The sequence below is a fragment of the Tursiops truncatus genome, chromosome 11, assembly GCF_011762595.2.
Source record: "Tursiops truncatus isolate mTurTru1 chromosome 11, mTurTru1.mat.Y, whole genome shotgun sequence".
NCBI classification, from domain to species: Eukaryota; Metazoa; Chordata; class Mammalia; order Artiodactyla; family Delphinidae; genus Tursiops; species Tursiops truncatus.
Genome location: NC_047044.1, coordinates 36,520,717 through 36,545,812, shown reverse-complemented (window position 1 = coordinate 36,545,812; position 25,096 = coordinate 36,520,717). Strand labels below are relative to the sequence as shown.

The following is a 25,096-nucleotide window of genomic DNA, read 5'->3' as shown; positions in this document are numbered from 1 at the left end:
TCGTGGATCGATCCCTTGATCATTACGTAGTGCCCTTCTTTGTCTCTTCTAATAGTCTTTATTTTAAAGTCTATTTTGTCTGATATGAGAATTGCTACTCCAGCTTTCTTTTGGTTTCCATTTGCAAGGAATATCTTTTTCCATGCCCTTACTTTCAGTCTGTATGTGTCTCTAGGTCTGAAGTGGGTCTCTTGTAGACAGCAAATATATGGGTTTTGTTTTTGTATCCATTCAGCCAATCTGTGTCTTTTGGTGGGAGCATTTAGTCCATTTACATTTAAGGTAATTATCGATATGTATGTTCCTATTCCCATTTTCTTAATTGTTTTGGGTTCATTATTGTAGGTCTTTTCCTTCTCTTGTGTTTCTTGCCTAGAGAAGTTCCTTTAGCAGTTGTTGTAAAGCTGGTTTGGTGGTGCTGAACTCTCTCAGCTTTTGCTTGTCTGTAAAGGTTTTAATTTCTCCATCAAATCTGAATGAGATCCTTGCTGGGTAGAGGAGTCTTTGTTGTAGGTTTTTCTCCTTCATCACTTTAAATATGTCCTGCCAGTCCCTTCTGGCTTGCAGAGTTTCTGCTGAAAGATCAGCTGTTAACCTTATGGGGATTCCCTTGTGCATTATTTGTTTTTTTTCCCTTGCTGCTTTTAATATGTTTTCTTTGTATTTAATTTTTGACAGTTTGATTAATATGTGTATTGGTGTATTTCTCCTTGAATTTATCCTGTATGGGACTCTCTGGGCTTCCTGGACTTGATTAACTATTTCCTTTCCCATATTAGGGAAGTTTTCAACTGTAACCTCTTCAAATATTTTCTCAGTCCCTTTCTTTTTCTCTTCTTCTTCTGGAACCCCTATAATTCGAATGTTGGTGTGTTTAATGTTGTCCCAGAGGTCTCTAAGACTGTCCTCAGTTCTTTTCATTCTTTTTTCTTTATTCTGCTCTGCAGTAGTTATTTTCACTATTGTATCTTGAGCTCACTTATCCGTTCTTCTGCCTCAGTTATTCTGCTATTGATCCCATCCAGAGTACTTTTAATTTCATTTATTGTGTTGTTCATCGTTGTTTGTTTCATCTTTAGTTCTTCTAGGTCCTTGTTAAATGTTTCTTGCATTTTCTCTATTCTATTTCCAAGATTTTGGATCATCTTTACTATCAATATTCTGAATGCTTTTTCAGGTAGACTGCCTATTTCCTCTTCATTTGTTAGGTCTGGTGGGTTTTTATCTTGCTCCTTCATCTGCTGTGTGTTTTTCTGTCTTCTCATTTTGCTTATCTTACTGCGTTTGGGGTCTCCTTTTTGCAGGCTGCAGGTTCGTAGTTCCCGTTGTTTTCGGTGTCTGTCCCCAGTGGCTAAGATTGGTTCAGTGGGTTGTGTAGGCTTCCTGGTGGAGGGGACTAGTGCCTGTGTTCTGGTGGATGAGGCTGGATCTTGTCTTTCTGGCTGGCAGCTCCACATCTTGTGGTGTGTTTTGGGGTGTCTGTGGACTTATTATGATTTTAGGCAGCCTCTCTGCTAATGGGTGGGGTTGCGTTCCTGTCTTGCTAGTTGTTTGGCATAGGGTGTCCACACTGTAGCGTGCTGGTCGTTGAGTGAAGCTGGGTGCTGGTGTTGAGATGGAGTTCTCTGGGAGATTTTTGCCATTTGATATTATGTGGAGCTGGGAGGTCTCTTGTGGACCAGTGTCCTGAAGTTGGCCCTCCCACCTCAGAGGCACAGCACTGACTCCTGGCTGGAGCACCAAGAGCCTTTCATCCACACGGCTCAGAAGAAAAGGGAGAAAAAGTAGAAAGAAAGAATTAGTAGAAGTAGAAAGAAGGAAAGAAAAGGAAGAAAGAAAGAAAGGAGGGAGGGAGGGAGGAAGGAAGGAGGGAAGGAAGGAAAAATAAGAAAGAAGATAAAGTAAAATAAAATAAGATAAAATATAATAAAGTTATTAAAGTAAAAAATAATTATTAAAAGAAAAAAAAGAAACAAAAACAGACGGATAGAACCCTAGGACAAATGGTGGAAGCAAAGCTATACAGACAAAATCTCCCACAGAGGCATACACATACACACTCAAAAAAAGAGGAAAAGGGGAAAAAATCATAAATCTTGCTCTCAAAGTCCACCTCCTTAATTTGGGATGATTCGTTGTCTATTCATGTATTCCACTGATGCAGTGTACATCAAGTTGATTGCGGACCTTTAATCCGCTGCTTCTGAGGCTGCTGGGAGAGATTTCCCTTTGTCTTCTTTGTTCTCACAGCTCCCAGGGGCTCAGCTTTGGATTTGGCCCCGCCTCTGCGTGCAGGTCGTCGGAGGGCCTCTTTTCTTCGCTCAGACAGGACGGGGTTAAAGGAGCCGCTGATTCGGGGGCTCTGTCTCACTCAGGCCCGGGGGAGGGAGGGGCACGGAGTGCAGGGCGGGCCTACGGCGGCAGAGGCGGACGTGACGTTGCACCAGCCTGAGGCGCGCGTGCGTTCTCCCGGGGAAGTTGTCACTGGATCCGGGGACCCTGGCAGTGGCGGGCTGCACAGGCTCCCCGGTAGGGAGGTGTGGATAGTGACTTGTGCTCGCACACAGGCTTCTTGGTGGCGGCAGCAGCAGCCTTAGCGTCTCATGCCCGTCTCTGTGGTCTGCGCTTTTAGCCGCGGCTCGCGCCCGTCTCTGGAGCTCCTTTAAGCAGCGCTCTTAATCCCCTCTCCTCGCGCACCAGGAAACAAAGAGGGAAGAAAAAGTCTCTTGCCTCTTCGGCAGCTCCAGGCTTTTCCCCAGACTCCCTCCTGGCTAGCCGTGGCGCACTAACCCCCTGCAGGCTGTGTTCACGCCGGCAAGCCACGTCCTCTCCCTGTGCTCAGACCAAAGCCCGAGCCTCAACTCCCAGCCCCGCCCGAAGCCCGGCGGGTGAACCGACAAGCCTCTCCGGCTGGTGAGTACTGGTTGGCCCTGATCCTCTGTGCGGGGATCTCTCTGCTTTGCCCTCCACACCCCTGTTGCTGTGCTCTCCTCCGCGGCTCCGAAGCTCCCCGCCTCTGCCACCTGCAGTCTCCGCCCGCGAAGGGGCTTCTAGTGTGTGCAAACCTTTCCTCCTTCACAGCTCCCTCACGCTGGTGCAGGTCCTGTCCCTATCCTTTTGTCTCTGTTTATTCTTTTTTCTTTTGCCCTACCCAGGTACGTGGGGGGTTTCTTGCCTTTTGGGAGTTCTGAGGTCTTCTGCCAGCGTTCAGTAGGTGTTCTGTAGGAGTTGTCCCACGTGTAGATGTATTTCTGGTGTATCTGTGGGGAGGAAGGTGATCTCCGCGTCTTACTCTTCCGCCATCTTCCCGGAAGCCCTGGGACAGGATCATGCCTCTGTTCTTTATTTTCCTGAATGATTTCTGTCCTCTGCTGGATTAAGGTTTTGAAGTTTTACAAAAATATGTTTTTTCTTCACCGTAATACTTACAAATTTTACACTTCACGTTGCTTTCTGAATCCTCATATACTCCTTGGTATGAGTCCAATCCCTGGTTGCAATCTTTTCATGATTCAAACAGAATGTACAATTGAACTGTTTGGTTTGAGTACATTTACCTCTGAGTGCCAACCAATTTCTTTAAGTATAAATTCCTTGTAAAAACACATTTGCTCTCATCAATAACTGGACTCAAACATGACATGACTTTTTAATCTGGTAGATAACATAATAGTCCAGGTAAACAAAAATGTAAAAACCCCTATCATAAAATATCTATAATGGAAGGTTTCTGCTTCCACTGAAACAACAGCCAAGGTCCATTTGTAATAAATAGACTCTATAACCAAACTTTCACAGAGTTAATTCTCAGAAAGAAAATAGGAAATAAATGGCTTGCATTTTACCTCTGTTACATTTACAGACCTTACAAAGAAGGCTTAATATGTAAGCATCTGATTCCCTATCAGATCTAACCATTTATCTGTTTAATCATGTCTCCACTTTATAATCTCCTGCCTAGCACCTAACTACTTCTGAATGGGGCTGAAACCATGCAATGAAACTGAGATACCCCATAGGGATATTATAGCCAAGACCACATCATTAGATAGACTCCAAAGCCTGGTATTGAATTTATGGCAATAATAATAATGATAATAATGTATCTGATACTCTCAAAAAGCTGGACAGGATCTAGTTATCTCAGTAAAGTGATGTCTGTCTTCAGGATGATATCTGATATCACACAGGGTCCATTTTGGCCCCCTATTTCTCCTTCTTTGAAAAAGAGCTCACTTTATAACTTGATACAAGAAGGAAAAAAACTGGGCCTCAATTTGAGGTTCAAAGCCTTAGTCACTCAATGGAAATTCTAGATAGCTTTGTTCTGTCCTCAGGGCTTTTCATATTATGCTTTAAAGGAGACACAGATAGTGAGGAAGTTCCTACCTGCCATGGTTCAATGATGGACAGAGGAGCTAGACAATCTCACTAAGAACTGCATGAGATTGGAAATATGATGATTTGAAACAGAGGAGCCCTCGACAGAATACTGGCATCTTGAGGTTGTCAATATGCCATTTGAGAGGAAAAATTGTTGTACCTTCATCTCTACAAAATTTATGAGACCTTTAAAATTACTAAGAAGATCTGAAAAACCAATGAAGAAATTATGCAATTAATTGATTTGGCTAATACCTCCAAATCTGGTTCTGTAGACTCTTCAGAATGAAGATAGGATCTGTTTTCTTTGTTTAATTTAGGTACTCTCGGATTTAGGCTTAGAAGTCTATAAACTGATTATAATTATGCTCCTCATATTTGTCTGAATGGCACAGTTCAAATGTGTGATCTCCAACATCTTATACTGAAACGGAGCAGGACCCTAAGGTCTATGCCCCCCGCCCCCCATGTCCTCTGCCTGCCTTTTTTTGTCTAGGAAAAACCTTAGCCAAAGAATAAGTTTAATCAGAGAAGTGAGAAAATGCAGAAACAAAGGAAAACAGTCACAGGAGACCAAATAATAATAGTTTAGTCAGTAAGCATAGTCAAGGACTTTAGTTCCTCCTCAAGGGCTATAGATAATATTCTGAGCCATATCCTGTGGGCTGTCTTGTAGATACTGAAACCCCCAGCAGGTGGAAGAAGTTAACTACATGATGGCCAGACTGTAGCCATGATTTAAGCTGCCACAACTCCGAGAATGGGCCTCAAGGAAATGGGAACAAACCGACCCTGGAACTGAAGATTAACTGTACTTAAAACAATCAAGATGACGCTGATCAGACCATCGCATGACCAATTTCAAGATGACTGTCAGAGCTGACTGTGCTGTTTCTGCATGTAGCCCCCTCCCTTCAGCAATAAAAGCTCTTGCCCACTGGTTGTAGGAGGGGAGTCGGCCTTTGGACAGGCATCCGCCCTCCCCACCCCGTTGCCAGCAACCAAAATAAAGCAAACTTTCCTGTCCACCAAACTTGCCTCCTTATTGACTTTTGAGCGATGAGCAGCCAGACCCCAATTTTGGTTACAATACCCTACTCTACAGTCACCGTCCTATCAAGTGATCCCCCAAAATGATCATATTACAAAAAGAACAAGAAAACCTGATATGTGTAGCAGTTGAAATAACACCACCAGCAACTTGCTATGCAATCATGACTTTACAAAATGTGGTATAGATCTAGACTGATTGTTTCCCCAGATAACAATGATCTATCCTCCAGCCTGAGAGGAAGAATGACAGCAAATAAGAACTGAGAATTGAAGGCATCTGTGTCACTATGACAGAAGAGACTGTAGATCACCTGTTAACCTGACTTAGTTCCAAGAAATTTTGCCGAGAGAAAAATAAAGCTATAAACCAATAAATAACTTCACTCTTTGCTTCCTACGTACTTGCCCCAGTCCCCAGCTAATGATTGTTCTAGCTTTAGATCAGCACATCTCCACTATGATAGCTTATCATAGGGGCGGTGAGGGGCGTGCCCCTCTACTAGTTTCCCTGGTAAGGGATGAGCCAACCTGATGTCTATTTCCACTAAAACAGGTAACCGCCCCTCTCCCGGGAGTGAAGACTGCTGCCAGGTCTTGTTCGCCATCCACACACAGTGAGGTGTTGCTCCAGGACCTTGCTTCAGACAAGTAAGCTGCCCCTATCCATTAAACCATTGATGTCTCTGTTGCTGACTCCGGGCTTTTTCTTCAGTCTTGAAGCTGGGCAAGTACAGGGCTTGCAGCGAGGTGCAGCCCAACAATTGGCGGAGCCAGCCGGGATACTGAGGAAACTCCCGTGAGCGCCGAGGTGTCGGGAAATACGTGTTGCAGGAAAATGGGGTGTGAGAGAATGGTCACATCCAAGGTCCCGGGTGAGTCCCTGGGACAGCCCGCCAAGTGAGGGTCCTTGGCTTCGGGCAGGAAAGAATTCAAGAGTGAGCCATAGTAAAGTGAAAGCAGGTTTATTTAGAAAGACACATTATCCATAGGCAGAATGCAGTCTGTCTCAGAAGGTGAGAGCGGCCCTGGGCCTTGGGAGTTTAGTTTTTATGGGCTGGGAAATCTTATACGCTAATGGATAGGAGGAATATTCTAACTATTTTGGAGAAGGGGAAGGGATTTCCAGGAACTGGGCCGGCCTCGGAGCTGTCCTGGTGCTAGTGGGTGTGTCATTTAGTATGCTAATATATTACAGTGAGCTTATAAGGAGGCTCAAGGTCTTCTGGAAGTCATATCTTCTGCCACCTTGAGCCTAATGAGTTCTAACCAGTTTTTGTCATATCCTGTTATTCTTAATGGCTGTGTCATTCTTTTAATGTTTGTGCCCTGCCCCCCAAGGTGGGTACAAGCCCACCTTGAAATTCCTGTCTCATAAGGACAGGGAATGGAAAATTGCGGGGGCCATGCACTAGCCCGTCGCCTGGAAGGTGCAGGGGTAATCCCAAAAGTTATAGGGGTAATCCTGTTGTGGCTGTCCACTAGTATGTAGGGCCCAGTGGTGGCTGTCCTTGAGGAATGGGGCTTGCAAGAGAGTACAGAGAACTCATAGACACCCGTAAGACTGTTGCGGAGATACTGGACACCATTACAGTGGGAAAAAGGAAGTTAGACAATAAGGTGATGGCTATGGCTGTGGGCTGGCTATTGCTTTCTATGTTAAGAAAGGCCACAGATGCTGAGCTAATAGCTGAGGTGAAGGTTAGGCGCCCCAGCACTGGGATGACATTGTGTTAACTGGCCAGGAAATGTTAAAGATGGCCTCTGTGACTAGCCACCCAGCCCTGCGACAGTGCTTATATGGGGCCATCAATGAGGATGAAGTGATTTCCCTGCTCTCCTGGATAATGGCCACCTGTCGTGTCACCTGGCCTAACAAAGGGGATGTACCTACTACTCCTCTCTCTTGGTAAACCATGGGAGAACTACAGGGTGTATGAAGAGAGCTAGGCATGAAACACGCTGTGTATACTCAGCCGTATCTGGGCACGTACAATGAATTATTTATAGCAGGAATGAAGGACACGATACTACAGTACACTCCTGGAGGATGGTTTGGGGCTTTAGTTTCTATCCTCAGTCCCTTAGTAGGTCATTCAGTTGCTCAGGCTGCATAAGTCATAGTAGACTTGGGAGAAACAGAAGAAATACGGTGCTGGGGTGATCAGAGCTCTGTTCTATCTTGTAGTTCACCTAGGGTATATTTTGCAAAACTGTGAGACCTTCAGGTATGCCCTCATAAATGAAAGAAAATGATATTTTTATTGTAAGGCTATTTGGCTTCAGTACTCCTTGAGACCTGGAGAACAATGCCTCTAATGGCTCCACTGTTGTATCAGAGTGAACCTTTTGTAATTGGTTTGGCTTTTATCTGGAGTGTGTGCAAGAGTACCTTGAGTTCAAATCCTATTCTCTCTCCCTGGTTTTGACCGTCATTAGGGAGTTCTAGTAACTTGAATGCTGATTCATGTTCCTCTGAAAGTGAGGCATGTGAATGTGAGTGAATGATGTGTATTATTGTCTAATACTGTTATTTGTTTAAACCGAATTGGCTATTTAGAAACTGAAAAAAAAAAAAATCCCTGAAGATGTCCAAGACGGGACTCTTGTGACATTCTAAAACTGGTTTTTGTATATGTTGTTGAGGAAGTTAGCTTTCTAGAAGGAATTGTTATTTCTCTTCCTGTGCCTTTGAGATGTAAATGGTCTATCTGGGAATCTCAGGAACTTGCATCTAATTCCTGAGCTTGAAGGAAAAAACAGAAAAGAGAGAGCTGCCTTTTTAAACTCTAGCAGGAAAACTGTGAGATCTCTGTGTCTATATGGATATATGTGCGTATATGTGTACCTTGTAAATATGGCATGCCTCTGCCTCCAGATGGCTTGCCAAGACTGGTTTGTGATGAGCTCTTTAGAGTCATCAGTGCTAAGTATAATAATTCTGTTGTATCTTGGTTTATTAAGGGCAAGTAAGACCTTATTATATCTGTTGCAAATTTTTAGCAAGTAAAGTGACTTGATATGATGAAACTTTAAGTTACTGTAAATAAGAACTTTTGGGTAAACTCTATACAAATAATTATCTTTTGGGAATGTCTATCTATAATAGTTGCTCCAGATTTTGTTAACTTGACACTGAACCAAGTTAAATGAAGAGAATTCATTGACTATCTGGGTCATTTCAAATAGGATAAAATATTGGAACATTAATTGCTGGGTAGGTCTAAGTTTACCTACCTTTGCCTTCTCAAGAGAGGAAGATGAAAACATAAGTGTCCCAATCAGGAAATGCTGTTATGACAGACAGTTCACAATTACTTACTTCTTGGTTTTTGCCAGAGATTAAGGTTTTTAAGGGTTAATATTATAATCAGTCATAAAACTGGTTATTGTAAACAAGTTTCTTTATCGATTACATTGTAATCAGGTATTTAACTGTGCCTTTTAAAGTCTGTTGTCGTTCAAGAAAAAGAAATAAAAGGTATCCAAATTAGAAGGGAAGAGGTAAAATAGGCAGATGGCATGATACTGTATATAGAAAACCCTAAAGACTCCGCACAAAAATTACTAGAACTGGTAAACAAATTCTTCAAGGTAGCAGGATACAAGATTAACATATAAAACTCAGTTGCATTTCTTTACACTAACAATGAAATATCAGAAAGGGAAAGTAAAAAACAATCCCTTTTAAAATCGCATTAAAAAAAAAAAAAAAACTTAGGAATAAACCTGACCAAGGGGGTGAAAGACCTATATGCTGAGAACTATAAAACATTGATAAAAGAAATGGAAGATGATTCAAAGAAATGGAAAGATATTCCATGCTCTTGGACTGGAAGAATTAATATTGATAAAATGTCCATTCTACCCAAAGCAGTCTACAGATTTAATGGGATCCCTATCAAATTACCCATGACATTTTTCACAGAACTAGAACAAGTAATCCTCAAATTTATATGGAACCGTAAAAGACCCAGAATTGCCAAACCCATACTGAGGAAAAAGAACAAAGCTGGAGGCATAACTCTCCCAGACTTCAAACAATTCTACAAAGCTACAGTAATCAAAACAGTATAATACTGGCACAAAAACAGACATATGGATCAGTGGAACAGAATACAGAGCCCAGAAATAAACCCACATGCCTGTAGTCAATTAATCTTCAACAAAGGAGGCAAGAATATAAATGGAGAAAAGACAGTCTCTTCAGCAAGTGGTATTGGGAATGCTAGACAGCCACATGTAGATCAATGAAGTCACAACATTCCCTCACACCCTATACAAAAATAAACTCAAAATGGCTTAAAGACGTAAATATAAGACATGATACCATAAAACTCCTAGAAGAGAACATAGGCAAAATGTTCTCTGACATAAATCATAGCAATGTTTTCTTAGGTCAGTCTCTCAAGGCAAGAGAAATAAAAGTAAAAATAAACAAATGGGACCTAATCAAACTTATAAGCTTTTCCACAGCAAAGGAAACCATAAACAAACAATAAAAAGATAACCGATGGATTGGGAGAAAATATTTGCAAACAATGTGACCCACAAGGGTTTAATTTCTGAAATATGCAAACAGCTCATACAACTCAATAACAAAAAAAACAAACAACCCAATCAAAAAATGGGCAGAAGACCAAAATAGACATTTCTCCAAAGAAGACACACAGATGGCCAAAAAGCGTATGAAAAGATGCTCAACTTCGCTAATTATTAGAGAAATGCAAATCAACACTACAATGAGGTACCACCTTACACAAGTCAGAATGGCCATCATTAAAAAGTCTACAAATAGTAAATGCTGGAGAGGGTGTGGGGGAAAGGGAACCCTCCTACATTGTTAGTGGGAATGTAGATTGGTGCAGCCACTATGGAAAACAGTATAGAGGTTCCTAAAAAAACTAAAAGTAGAGTCACCATATGATGACCCAGCTCTACTCCTGGGCATATATCCAGAGAATACTCTAATTAGACGTAGAGAATGGACTTGAGGACACAGGGAGGGAGAAGGGTAAGCTGGAATGAAGTGAGAGAGTGACATGGACATATACACACTATCAAATATAAAATAAATAGCTAGTGGGAAGCAGCCGCAGAGCACAGGGAGATCAGCTCTGTGCTTTGTGACCACCTAGAGGGGTGGGATAGGGAGGGTGGGAGGGAGATGCAAGAGGGATGAGATATGGGGATGTATGTATATGTATAGCTGATTCACTTTGTTATAAAGCAGAAACTAACACACCATTGTGAAGCAATTATACTCCAGTAAAGATGTTAAAATAAGTTTATTTATTTATTTATTTATTTATTAAAAAAGATACATGCACCCCCGTGTTCATAGCAGTGCTATTTACAATAGCCAAGACATGGAAGCAACCTAAGTGTCCATCAACAGATGAATGGATAAAGAAGATGTGGTACATATATACAATGGAATATTACACAGCCATAAAAAAGAATGAAATAATGCCATTTGCAGCAACATGGATGGACCTAGAGATAATCATACTAAGTGAAGTAAGCCAGAAAGAGAAAGACACATATCATATGATATCACTTATATGTGGAATCTAAAATATGGTACAAATGAACTTATTTACAAAACAGAAATAGACACACAGACATAGAAAACAAACTATGGTTACCAATGGGAAAGGGAGACAGAGGGATAAAGTAGGAGTTTGGGATTAGCAGATACAAACTACTATATATAAAATAGATAAACAACAAGGACCTACGGTATAGCACAGGGAACTATATTAAATATCTTGTGATATACCATAATGGAAAAGAATATGAAAAAGAATATATATATATATATATATATATATATATGAATCACTTCGCTGTAAACCAGAAACTAACAACCTTGCAAATCACCTGTATTTCAATAAAAAATAAAGTCTTTTGTCATTTATAGACAGTTATCGTTGTCCTCTGATGCTTTTGTAAAAGTACTTCATCTTCAAGAAGATTCATAGCAAGGACCTTTTGACAGCTACAGGTCTCTGATAAATTTCAGACCATACCACAGAACTGGGTAAGAAATTAAAGAATCCTAGTGGAAAACCTAATGGCTTCATTAAAAGTCAACAAAAGGTTGTTTACTGAGTGAACTGGTGAATATAGTTATAATTTTTATGGGTTTTGTCTAGAATATTATTGGTTTTGATCTGTGTTTTCCAGATATAGGGAAGCCCTTCTCCTCAAGTTAGTTATGACTTAAGAGCAATTTGGTAAACTATACTGTGGGTAGAATTGAAATATTTTTCTTTTCTCTCTGCCTGGTCTTCTCACTAATCTAGGGTGTCTTTGATGAATTTTTTTAGGGACATTTAGCTGGTAAATGGCAGAGCCATGATTTTTAACTCAAGGTGAAATTCAAAGTCCAGAGGCCTTCCATGATTTCATACTCTACTCCTCTCTGACCACATTCTCTTACAACTCTCTTGCTCATTGTCCTGCAGTTTTACTGGGCTTCTAGTTGCTCCTCAAACATCCCAAGCAAGCTCCTGACAGGATTTTACAGTTGCCCTTGCCTCAGCCTAGTAGCTTCTTCCTCAGAATCCTGCAGGGTTTGCTCCCTCCACTCTTAAGTTCTCTGCTCAAATGTTACCTTAGCATAGAGGCCATCTCTAACCATTCTATGAAAAAAATGGCACTTCCCTGCTGTTATTCTCTATATACTAAACATGTTTTATTTTTACTCATAGCATTAACTACCGCTGGACATATTATACAACTGTCTGTCTACTTATTTATTAGCTTTCTCCTTCCATTAGAATATGGCACCATGAGAGCAAGGCTTTTGTCTGCTGGTCATTTCTGTGTCCCCCATATCTAGAACTGTGCTTGGTACACAACAGATAACAATAAACATGAGTAGATGAATGATGCAGTTAAGCCATATTTTGCACAATAATTCTCATTTCTGTTGTGTATTTTTATAAACAGTATTTCTGACAATTCATTTTTAAAAGTGTCAGAGCAGAAAGAAATTTACTATTACAATAATAATTGTCCCCATTTATTTCATAATAGTTCCCATTACTTCTTCCACAAACACTCCATTCTGTAAAAAAAAATATAACAAAGAATATGTTTATTAAACTTTGAACAAATGGGGCATTTTTCGTCTGACTAATAACATTTGTTTACCTAAATAAAAACGTTATGATCTAGCCACAACAATCATCATATAATGAATTAGCAACCATTCACTTACTAACAGAGTTATAGAATCTTTTTCTTTTTTTCCATCTCTCTTTCAGGACGAAAATAGAGAGAAATTATTTTCTAATTATTTTAAAGAGTCTGAGATTGTGACTTTTACTGGCCTGAAATTTACCCTATTTTCTAGCTAACAAGTTTGCCTGCCAGTTTCATAGATGCTGACATAATATACAAGATTACTGTTCAGAGACAAATAATTTTATTACTACAGAAATGGCAGTAATGAAAGCAACAGCATTTGAGCCAGTTCTCTGATCCTGGGTTCCCAAAGAGGGATGTGAAAGGGGCCATGTGATGTCTACCCATCCAGTACATTGCACTACAGAAGAGAAACCCTAAGCTTAGGGACCTTGACTCTTTGATAATGGGCAGTAAGTCAGCCTGACTTTTGTTCAGAAGGAGATATTACTATAGTGGACAATAAACAAACCTGTCCTTTGCTCCAGGAAGAAGACACTACTTCCATCTTGCAAAGCTGTTTACTATACATACATTCTTGAAAAGATAGTCTAGAAAAATAGCAGTTAATGTCTGCTCACAAGATGTACAGAAATGTGAAAGACCTGTGGAGAACTGTCTCTCCACAGGCACAATTTGGCGTTAACTCCAATACAGCAATAAAGTTGTTAATGCACCTTTAGAGCTCTTCAACGAAGTGCTTCCCTTTTCCAACATGCCTCCATTGACACCATTTGCCTTTTTCCTAATTATATTTTAGAGATCAGATTATAAATTGCCTCCTCTGGGGAACCTCCCCTGTCTCTTGAGGTTGAAACAGGTGCCCCTTGCTCCCACAGAATTCTACACATCCCCTAATTTCTATATCACACCTCATTCTGTATATTAATGGCCCATTGAATTGTCTTTTACCCCCTTAAGCCATAAGCTTCTTGAGGGCAAGAGCTGTGATTTATTAATCAGTGTGCTCCTAGAAACTTAAATCAGGATTTGACCCATTGTTAATACTCACTAAATATATCATCTTGAGAGTTTGGGATAGTTAAGAGATTTTCATAAAGTACAGAGTTTTTGAACTCTTTATTAACATTAGGCATTGTGCAGCTGTTTCCTGAGATGTGTCTTCATGAAGAGGTGACATTTTAGTTAATTCAGGAAAAAAGAAAAGTAAAATTTTCAATTGCAAAGAATTAAACCTGATGAAAATTTGATGCCACTAAAATTAATTATTCATGTTAGCTTAAGAAAATGTATTTTAATAGTCTGTCACAATGCTCCATTAGTTAGATGGAAATCTTTGACAGGCAGATGCAGATTTTGAGATCTTGTACCTTTCAACACTAGACAAAATTCTGTGATTATTTTCAAATTAAAGAATGATCTGTTCTTAAACCAACAGTCTAGGGCAGTCTTACATTTTCTAGGAAGCATAAAAAGAAAAAAAAATTTGTCTCATATGCTTTGATAGTTTTAGTTATCTCTAGGCAATTATTCTTTCTTTTTTTTTTCTGGTTTCTTGTCTGCAGATAGAAATCTGAGAGTGTCCGCCCTATGGAATTAAGCGTGTTGTATTAAAGACAAGTACTTTCCATACTAAGCACTGTAGGAGATATAATTTTCATAATAAAAGCATACTCAAAACTTACAGCACATTTTATTTTCTTTATTTTTTAAAACTGAAGCTACCATAACAACAAAGTAACCTGATGGATCCTGTAGCTCATTACTTCAATTAGGTTTATATTTTTCCTAAGAAAACAGATTATTTTGTTCTCCTTCAAGAATTTGTAATGTACTGGGCAAAATCAGCTATAAAATCAGTTAAAATGAAAATATACAATTGGAACAATGCATCTTTTAGAAATAACATCTGCCAGAAATTTCAAAATCCTACAGAGTATTGAAATTATTCGTTCCTCTACTTAATCCCCAGGCATCTTGAATTTCAATACTTCTAAATAATTTCTCTGACAATGCCAAATAGAACTAAGGGTGAAATGGCAACAATTAGCTATGAATTGGCATTTTGAATGACAATGCAAAACTCAGCATTAGTTGGGATTTGGCCAAAAGATCATAGGGTAGAGAAATGACATTCTTTCCTTATTAATTAGGTAGTTCTAATACTGCATACTATTTTAGAAATTTGAATAATTATTTTTATTAAAAATGTTAATGCAGGTGCTGGTTTTCAAAGAGTTTCCCCACCAATATTGCTTCCAGGGCATGATCATTCTAAAATCCCACAGTGCTAAAAATTACATTTAAAGAGTTTGAAATATAATAGATTTTAGCCCACTCATTTGCATTCCCAACAAAAGATAACGTGAAGGTCATTCAATGTGAAAGTGACTATACTACCCAAAGCAATCTACAGATTCAATGCAATCCCTATCAAATTACCAGTGGCATTTTTTACAGAACTAGACCAAAAAATCTTAAAATTTGTACGGAGACACAAAAGACCCCGAATAGCTAAAGCAGTGTTGAGGGAAAAAACGGAGCTGGAGGAATCAGACTCCCTGACTTCAGGCTATACTACAAGCTACAGTAATCAAGACAATATGGTACTGGCACAAAAACAGAAATATAAATCAATGGAACAGGTTAGAAAGCCCAGAGATAAACCCACACACCTATGGTCAACTAATCTATAACAAAGGAGGCAAGGATATACAATAAGTGGTGCTGGGAAAACTGGACAGCTACATGTAAAAGAATGAAATTAGAACACTCCCTAACACCATACACAAAAATAAACTCAAAATGGATTAAAGACTTAAATGTAAGACCAGACACTATAAAACTCTTAGAGGAAAACATAGGAAGAACACTCTTTGACATAAATCACAAGAAGATATTTTTTGATCCACCTCCTAGAGAAATGGAAATAAAAACAAAAATAAACAAATGGGACCTAATGAAACTTAAAAACTTTTGCAAAGCAAAGGAAACTACAAACAAGATGAAAAGACAACCCTCAGAATGGGAGAAAATATTTGCAAACGAATCAACGGACAAAGGATTAATCTCCAAAATATATAAACAGCTCATGCAGCTCAATATTAAACAAACAAACAACCCAATCCAAAAATGGGCAGAAGACCTAAATAGACATTTCTCCAAAGGAGACATACAGATGGCCAAGAAGCACATGAAAAGCAGCTCAACATCACTAACTATTAGAGAAATGCAAATCAAAACTACAATGAGGTATCACCTCACACCAGTTAGAATGGGCATCATCAGAAAATCTACAAACAACAAATGCTGGAGAGGGCGTGGAGAAAAGGGAACCCTCTTGCACTGTTGGTGGGAATGTAAATTGATACGGCCACTATGGAGAACAGTATGGAGGTTCCTTCAAAAACTAAAAATAGAATTACCATATGACCCAGTAATTCCACTACTGGGCATATACCCAGAGAAAACCATAATTCAAAAAGACACATGCACCCCAATGTTCATTGCAGCACTATTTACAATAGCCTGGACATGGAAGCAATCTAAATGCCCATCGACAGATGAATGGATAAAGATATGGTACATGTATACAATGGAATATTACTCAGCCATAAAAAGGAACAAAATTGGGTCATTTCTAGAGACGTGGATGGATCTAAAGACTCATACAGAGTGAAGTAAGTCAGAAAGAGAAAAACAAATATCGTATATTAACGCATATATGTGGAACCTAGAAAAATGGTACAGATGAACCAGTTTGCAGGGCAGAAATAGAGACACAGATGTAGAGAACAAATGTATGGACACCAAGGAGGGAAAGTGGCAGGGGGTGGTGGTGGTGTAATGAATTGGGAGATTGGGATTGACATGTATACACTAATATGTATAAAATGGATAACTAATAAGAACCTGCTGTGTAAAAAATAAAATAAAATTCAAAAAAAGAAAAAGAATATTGAGAAAAATATTTTATGCATTTGTGTAACTCTCATTTATCTGGTTAAATACGTTGGTTTCTGCATCGTTTTTGCTGAATACACTCGTTCTATGCCCAGGATTTTTGGAATTGGTTCCCTTCATAATCCTTTTTGAGAATGTATGTATCAAATATAGTTTAAAACAGCAATAATAATGAACCCCAATGGAAAAAACTAAATTGAGCCCAATTTACTACCTTTCCACATCTAATTAGAATCACTAAGACACACTAGGAGTTTCTTATCATGTTAACAGTTATCAGTCTAAAGGAGAAACCATTAGAATATGAATAAGGAGTTAATATAAACAATTTTAATTTACTGAATTTCATTTGTTTATGAATATGAGACTTCATATAACTAGATAAATATTAACTTAATAGTTAAATCAGTGACTATTACACATAGATATGATTTAAAATCTGATGGCTAAGCAGAAATACAAAGTGTGCAAGCAGCATCGAAGCTAACCTTTCAACTCTGAGCAGAATACATTGTTCTAAGTTTCTGTCTCACAGTAGAGTTTATGTAAAGCTGTTACTGGAAAGTAGTCATTGGGTAACAGTCAATGATACACTGTGTGCCAGGCACTGTATTTTATAGACATAATTAATCCTCGCAGAAACACTGAAAGTAATAGTACCATCCGCATTTTACAAGGTGATGAAACTGAATCTCTCAGAGAGACAGGGGCATGACTAAGGATGCACAGAGAGTGGAATTCTGAGCAATGATTCTGACCCAGCCCTGACTGACCCCATGGCCTGGACTCTGAGCCACATGTTACAACCCATTGGTTTAGTTTTCTCTTTACATTTGTTTTTGGTTGGCATTTTAATTGTATGGCAATCTAGTCCTAAGATGGCTACTCTGCTCAGAGCTTGACATTTAGCAGCTTTGAGGTGTCCTAAGATACATTGGTCATATGATCTGAGACAGCACTGGGAAAGGGACAAGAGGGAGAAAGGTTGTTGACACTCCCTCCCATTTAGGGTTGTCAGGTTTAGCAAATAAGAATACAGGAAACCCAGTTACATTTGCATTTCAGATAAACAACAAATAATTCTTTAGTCTAAGTATGTTCCAGGCAATATTTGAAATTCAAATTTTATCTGAAATTCAAATTAAACTGAGTGTCCTATATTTGACCTGGCAACCTATTCCCATCTACCCCAAACACAGCTGTGAATAGTAACTATAGCTCAAATTCCAAATGAGACTTTTGAAAATACATTAATATTAATTTTTTAAAACCATAATAGGAGATATCAGGATTGAGGAGCCCAAAATCTATATAGAAAAATATTGTTAAATGGAAAAAGTTTATGAGTAAACATATAAAAGACATGAAGTCATTTTACATGTACTAAAACAAAAGTACAAAAATACATTTTAAAAAGTACAAAAATGTACAAAAAATAAACTAAGAAAATAGCAATAGGATGTTAAATATCTTGACTTTGTAACAATACATATTAGAAAGTTGCTTTCCATTCATGTTTGTTCTCGAGATTTTTAAGAGAGAAAGAGGACAGATGCTATTATAATAGTATTTATAAGAGACAAGAATCATATAAACTAGATTCACAAAGTACATTTCTGGGTTTGTGGCTTTAGCAGGCTTCTAACTATTGGCTTTTCTTAAGTTAATATATGGTGGTTTGAGTTATTCAGAAAACATCCCTACATTCCACGCTTTCACTCATATTGCTTTATTTTTGAGAAAACATGAAATTTGAGCTAAGTACCTTTTCTAAAGGTCTTTTTATCCTCTTTATAAAGTTGTAGCAAAATAAACATCTCTTCTGTAGGTTTATCCCTAGAATATGATTACACACATGCTCAAGATACAAACTTTTTGTACTAAATCTTTTTTTCAGTTGATTTCAAAGAAAGTCCTTTCTTTCTTTCATAATAGTCTCCAAAACCACATCTGGCTTCTTTTGTAAAGCTGCAGTCCACTTATTCTTTAATCTGAAATACTCTGTGACTGGATGTTTTTTAGAAGCTGAGTTTCCTGGCAATTACCAGCATTCTGCACACTTTAGGAGAGGAAGAGGGTTTTTTTTTCCTTTTCTTCTTTCTTTCTTTCTTTCTTCTTTTTTTAATGTTTTTACCACAATGAGTCACCTCCTACTTGGTGTCCAAGAAAACATTATCTGGACCCATGATACTTCCTGTCTACCACCATTAACCACAAGCGATGGAACTTCATTTTCATTACTGATTATTCATTTAATGTCCAACAGCATATATACTCCACAGGCACTAATTATTCATTGAGATTTGCAGTCCATTCATTCCTCTTCAATTCCATTATCTGTTACCTCATTCTCCCTTTCATTCCTTACTAAGCTTATGTTCCTTGATCATGATTATAATCTCTTCTTGAAGGCATCCTCCACTCCTCATCCTTCCCTCCCACTGACATACACATCTGGCAAAACTCCAAGTTTGATTGAGCCCAGGTATCTGCCTTCTCCAAACCTGCAGTCAAGAAGCTGAATGTTGCTGACAAAGGTACATACCTGGGCTGAATGTTTTCACTTTAAATTCATGATCCTAAACCTCAAATAAACATACAACTCTGCCTAGTCATCCTACCCTTTTTTCCTAGTAAGTTTGCTTCCCCATTCTGAAAATGGCAATTGTGTCCTTTACCCTCTCTCCTCAGATCTCATACATTACATTATTGCCCCACTTTCAACCAACAGACTCACTTCATACCTCTTTCATAGCCTTCAAATGAGAACTCCCCCATCTTCCCACTCTTCAATTCGCCAGCCTACCGCAGCAACACTTACAACATAAGCAGTACTTACATTGACTTCCTTTCCTTTGTTACAAAAGTCCATCCTTTTACCAAAGGCCAATTCTTCACCCTAGACTTTCAACCATACGACCTCTAACGTTCTCACGTATTTGCTTCTGAGCTTATCTTCTCTCCTTCTTCTTATTGCTCTCTACACTAATCGTTGCCTTCAACATACATGCTGTACTATCGCCTGTCTTCAAACAAACATTCCTTGATATACATCCACTTACAGCTACCACCTCACTTTTTAGATCCATTGCCGTAAAAAGAAGTCTGAAAAAATATTTACATTCACCATTTCCACTTCCTTACTTTCTGCTCATTCTTAACCCCCTTTCAGTCAAGCTTTAAATTGCAAGGTCACAACAAACTTCCATGTTGTAACTTTAAAGGACACCTTTCAACATATACCTATCTTACACAATTTGAGAATATCCGGCTTAATTGATCATTGGTCCTCCTTGAAAATTTTCTTTGTTTCTGTATTAGTCTCTTTTGGCTGCATTATACTATATAAATTGTGTTGCAGAATTATACTGACTTAAGAAAATGAATAACTATTTCTGATTCTAGTTACATGCCAGCTTCTGTTCTTTGCAAGCCAGAGCTCTGCTCCAAGTTGTACTTTGAGTTCGTATCTGCTACATGTGTCTTCTCACTCTGGGACCCAGATCAAATGGGCAGCTTCTCTCTGGGACATACCCTTCCCTTGGCAGAGGAGTCAAGAACAAAAGACCTGGTAGAAACTTGCATTGCCTCTAAATCTTCTCCTCGGACATGGTGTACATCATGTCTATTCACATTTCATTTGCCCATACAAGTCATATGACCGAGTCCAAAGTAGTGCAGTGTGAAAGTATCCTTCTCTAAGACTTGTATGGCGACAGGCAGGGTTGACTAATCTTCTTAGAAGACAGAGAGTGGATAGCTAGGCACAATGATACCATCTACTAGTTTCTGAGATACCACACTCTTCAGATTTTGCTCCCATTTCATCGACTCCCTTCTCTTAGTCTCTTTTCAGTTCCTCATCCTCTTCCTGTTTAATGTTGAAGAATTCCTAAGATTATTTCTGGGCAAACTTTTCTTCTATATATATACTATCTTCGTACTTTATCTCTACCATTCCAATGGCATTTAAATATTAACTGTAATTTAGTGGCTCTCAAATGTACATTTCATCCCTGATCAACTGCTCCCTTAATATCTACAAAACAGAGCTTTTGATTCACACACACACACATACACACACACAAATGCAGTATCCCTTATGCTTCCACATCTTACTAAATAGTTCCAGTTGTCCAAGACAAAAACGAAGGATTTATCTTGATATATTTCTCTCATCTGTTACATCTAATCCATCAGCAATTTCCAAAGTTTTGCCTTTAATATATATTCAAAATTGTTTACTTCTCTTCATTTCTACTACCTCTACCTCATTTCATCTCCAAGGAACCAGGATCATGGCAGGTTTGGGGGCCATATTTTTTTAAAAAAATAGACACAATCTGATTTCTCAAAGAGCTCTCAATTTAACAACATGGAACAACACATGCATTTTTTAAACTGTGAAAGATCACGTAGTACATGCTAAATTTAAGGAAAGTACTTTAGTGCTAAGGAACACTAAAGAAATAAATTAATTCTGGTTTTGGTAGTAAGAGAAATTAACCATGAGAAAAATATCTCATCATTTTCTTACAAGGATTGGTAGAATTTTATCAGCTACACTCTGATAATGGCTATATATGTGCTGGTGGAGAATATTTAGGGGAAAGTAATATTAAAACAAAGGCTGGTAGAGAGAAGAAAAAATAAGCTAGATAACTGGTTAGGAAGAAGATGAGCAATTCTGAAAACCTGAACTCGGGTACTGAATGTGGAGACTGAGAAGACAGAAATTCTGTAGATAGGTGTTTACCTCTTTTGAACAACTCAGTTTTAATGATGAGAGGAGATAAATGCCTTTACAGCAAGATATAATAAGAGAGAAATCCCTCAAGATATTTATAAATCTTGGTGGTTTCCTCTATACTTAAATTTTATAATGTATTTCAACGTCAGAATAAAACAATTAAAAAGATATAGACCTACTGCTATTATAAAAATATTTTATTCCCTGTATACATTTTTAGAATGTACCAAAAATTTCAGAAAATGGAAGAATATCACTAGATATCACAGCTATTTACTAATTTAAGCAATACCTTAGTCTCTGAAACTCGGGTTTGTTTCAAGTTGAAGATTAATGAAAACATTATTGAACTAACATCTGAATATGAAATGTACCTTCACCCAAGCTATAGATTCAGAACTCAGATTATGACTGCCCTATCAGCCCAAAGCCCAAGACTGTTGTAGGAATCTGAAAATAAAATTTAAGGTAGACAGACATCCAAGATATGACTTTTCATGCTTTTATATTTTTAGTATCAGCACTGAAGCTGAAATTTTCACTATTTTGTTGGATTTATCTTGGATGTACTTTAAGCATCAAGAATAAAATGACAAATCCCATCAGTTATTTCAAAACTTTAATCTATAAAATGCCCTGTGAGGTTCCACATATGTCCATAGAAAGATAGTAATGTGTTCTGATAAATATAGGTAACCGAGTATTCCCTTTTGTCTTCGGCCAGTCCACTACACAGATGCATCCTTGGCCTCGAGGGGCATATGTGAGGTGACATGTTTATGTATGCCTAGAAATCCCTGTTTGGCAATCTATCCTCTACACCTCCTAGGCTGAGAACAAGTTGGGTAACTGGAAGGAGGAAAACTGTGCTGAGATCAAAGTAAATAGAAATAAATCCCACAAGAGCTCTTTTGATAAAATCCAGTTTTCTTTCCTAACTCTCCACTGCATTTCTGAAACTTTGCTTAAAAACTACCCATTTTGATGACAGAGCCATATGTTTTTGTTTGGGCTTTTAACATAAATGTTTATAGAGCCCTTACCATATGTTAAGGTATTGTGCTAAATGGTTTAAATGGATTATCTCACACTAATTTAAAAAGATATATGCACCCATATGTTCATTGCAGCATTATTTGTAGTAGTCAAGATATGGAAATAATGTAAATATCCATCAGTGGATGAATGGATAAAGAAAATGTGATCCACACAGAAACACACACACACACACACACACACACACACACACACACACGCTGGAGTACTATTCAGCCATAAACAAGAATGGAATTTGTAACAACATGCATGGACATTGAGGTCGTTATGCTAAGTGAAATAAGTCAAAGAAAGACAAATACTGTATGATCTCACTTATGTGTGGAATCTAAAAAACAAGACAGAAAAACAAAACAAAACAAAAACCAAGTTCATATATAGAGAACAGATTGGTGGTTGCCAGAGGCGAAGGGACGGGGTGAGTAAAATGCGTGAAGGGAGCCAAAAGATACAAACTTATAAAATAGATAAGTCATGAGGATGTAATGGAATAATGTTATATGTCACTTGTACCACAATTTTTAGAAAAGACAGTTCATTCACAGTGTAATTTAACAAAGACTATATAGTCATTCCATATTTTATTAACTATTTTATTCATATATTTAGACCCTATCTCATCCCACAAAGGAATTGAGTTGTTCAGACAATAATAATTATGAAATCCAAATACATTGTATTACATCTAGGTTTAAACATCTGGAGTGAGGAGAAACTCAGCATATACAGAGGCAGATCATTCCTTCAGCTAGGAATTTATTTAGATAGCTTTTTCTCATATATTGAGCCAAAATCTGTTTTCCTGTATCTTCTACTTCTTTATCCTAATTTGGGGGCCATTTTTTCTAGCAGCTGTATTGAGATTCACATACCATATGATTCACCCATTTAAAGCGTACTATTCAGTCCTTTCAAGTATATTCACGGAGCTGTGCAGCCATCCCTACAGTACATCTTAGAATACTTTAATCATCACAAAAAGAAAACTTGTACCATTCAGCAATCACTCCCCATCTCTCTGTTCCAATATCCTGAGCCCAGGCAACCAGTAATCCATTTTCTGTCTCTGTAAATGACTTAGTCTGAACATTTAATAAATATGGAATTATACAATCTGTGGTCTTTTTTTTTTTTTGGACTGGCTTATTTTCCTTAGCATAATGTTCTCAAGATATATCCAAATTATAGCATATATCAGTACTTCATTTATTTCTATTGCTGAATAATATTCCATTGTATGAATATACCACATTTATCCTTTAATCAGTTGATCAATATTTGAATTGTTTCTACATTTTCGCTATTTTGAATAATGCTACTGTAAATATTGGTGTGTAAGTTTTTTTGTGGACATATATTCTCATTTCTCTTGGGTATATGCCTAGGAGTAGAATTTCTGGGTCATGTGTTAACTCTACATTTAACATTTTGAGTCACTGCCAAACTTTTGGTTTGTTATTTTTCTGAACATAGCTCTATGAGATATATATTTAAAATTATATAAAGTATACTTGTATAGTTTAAGGTATATTAATAAAACAGATACCTAATTTAATCAGTTGAAGAAATAGGACATTGACAACATCCTGGGAAGTCTGAAATTATGCCTTCCTCTATCATGTCCTTCCCCCTCCTGCCTGGAGATATCCAATGTTCTTACTTTAAAAAAAATAACCCTTGCTTTTAACAGTGTAATTAGTTTCTGTTTTTTACTTTAATTGAAATAATATTGTACATACTATTAAATTAGTTCTCTTATCATATTTGTCAGATTCATTCGTTCATTATTACATCTAACTGTACATCCAATTTCATCGCTATATGACACCCATTCTATGGGTATACCACACTTTTTTTAATTCATTTTCCTGTTGATGAACATTTGTGTTGCTCTCAATTTGGAGTTACTTTTAAAACCTGTCAGTATAAAAATTTTTACAGTTATCTCCTGATACAAACATGCAGGAGATTCTCTAGGGAATATATTTGGAAAGGAATAACTAATTTTCGTATCTTCAGCTTTTCTAGATAATGTCATACTATTTCCCAAAATATTTACCAAAAAAACCTATACTTCACATTCTTGCCCCACAATTTTTTTTTAAATTTCATGTCCTCCTCTGGTGAGTAATGATGTCTAGTTATGACTTTACTTTGTATTTTTTAAATAATAAATGAGATTGACCAGCTTTTTATTTGTCCATTGACCGCTTAGATTTCCTGTTGTGTGAAGTCTCTGTACAAGCCTCTTACCCATTTGTCTATTGAAGTGTCTGGCTTTCCTCATTAGTTTGTAGGAATCTGTATACATTATGAATATGAGTATTTTATTGGTTATATACACTGCAACTTCTACTCAGTAATTGTCTTTATTCTTTTTATGTAAAGAAATTTTAATGTAGTGAGACTAATGGTTAGGGGTTTCCACATCTAAACAAAGAAATATTTCTGTATATCAAGTATTACATAAATATATTCATTGGATATTCTAAAATCTTAACTTTAGTCACCTGCATTTGACTTTTGTACAAATGCAGAAAATGGTATGAGCAACTGGTTATCATTTCTGTTCATTTCTTGACAAACATTCAATTACCCCACTACCATAAGTTGAAAAGGCCATCATTTTTTTTTCCTAACTGCAGTTAGGCACACCTCTGATATATATGCCTGGATCTGTTTCTGGACTCTGTTCTATTTCTTTGGTCTATGTATTTAAACTTCTTCCAATACAACACT

The 25,096-nt window shown here is 37.8% G+C and overlaps 1 long non-coding RNA gene across 1 annotated transcript in view; it reads left to right on the top strand.

The window, feature by feature from the left end:
- The window catches only part of LOC141275770 (uncharacterized), a 48,447-nt gene extending 42,362 nt beyond the window's left edge, over window positions 1-6,085 (top strand). The window contains exon 4 of the long non-coding RNA XR_012324060.1: window positions 5,990-6,085. This is a non-coding gene — a long non-coding RNA (uncharacterized lncRNA). The remainder of the gene's footprint in view (window positions 1-5,989) is intronic.
- Window positions 6,086-25,096: the final 19,011 nt, after the last annotated feature.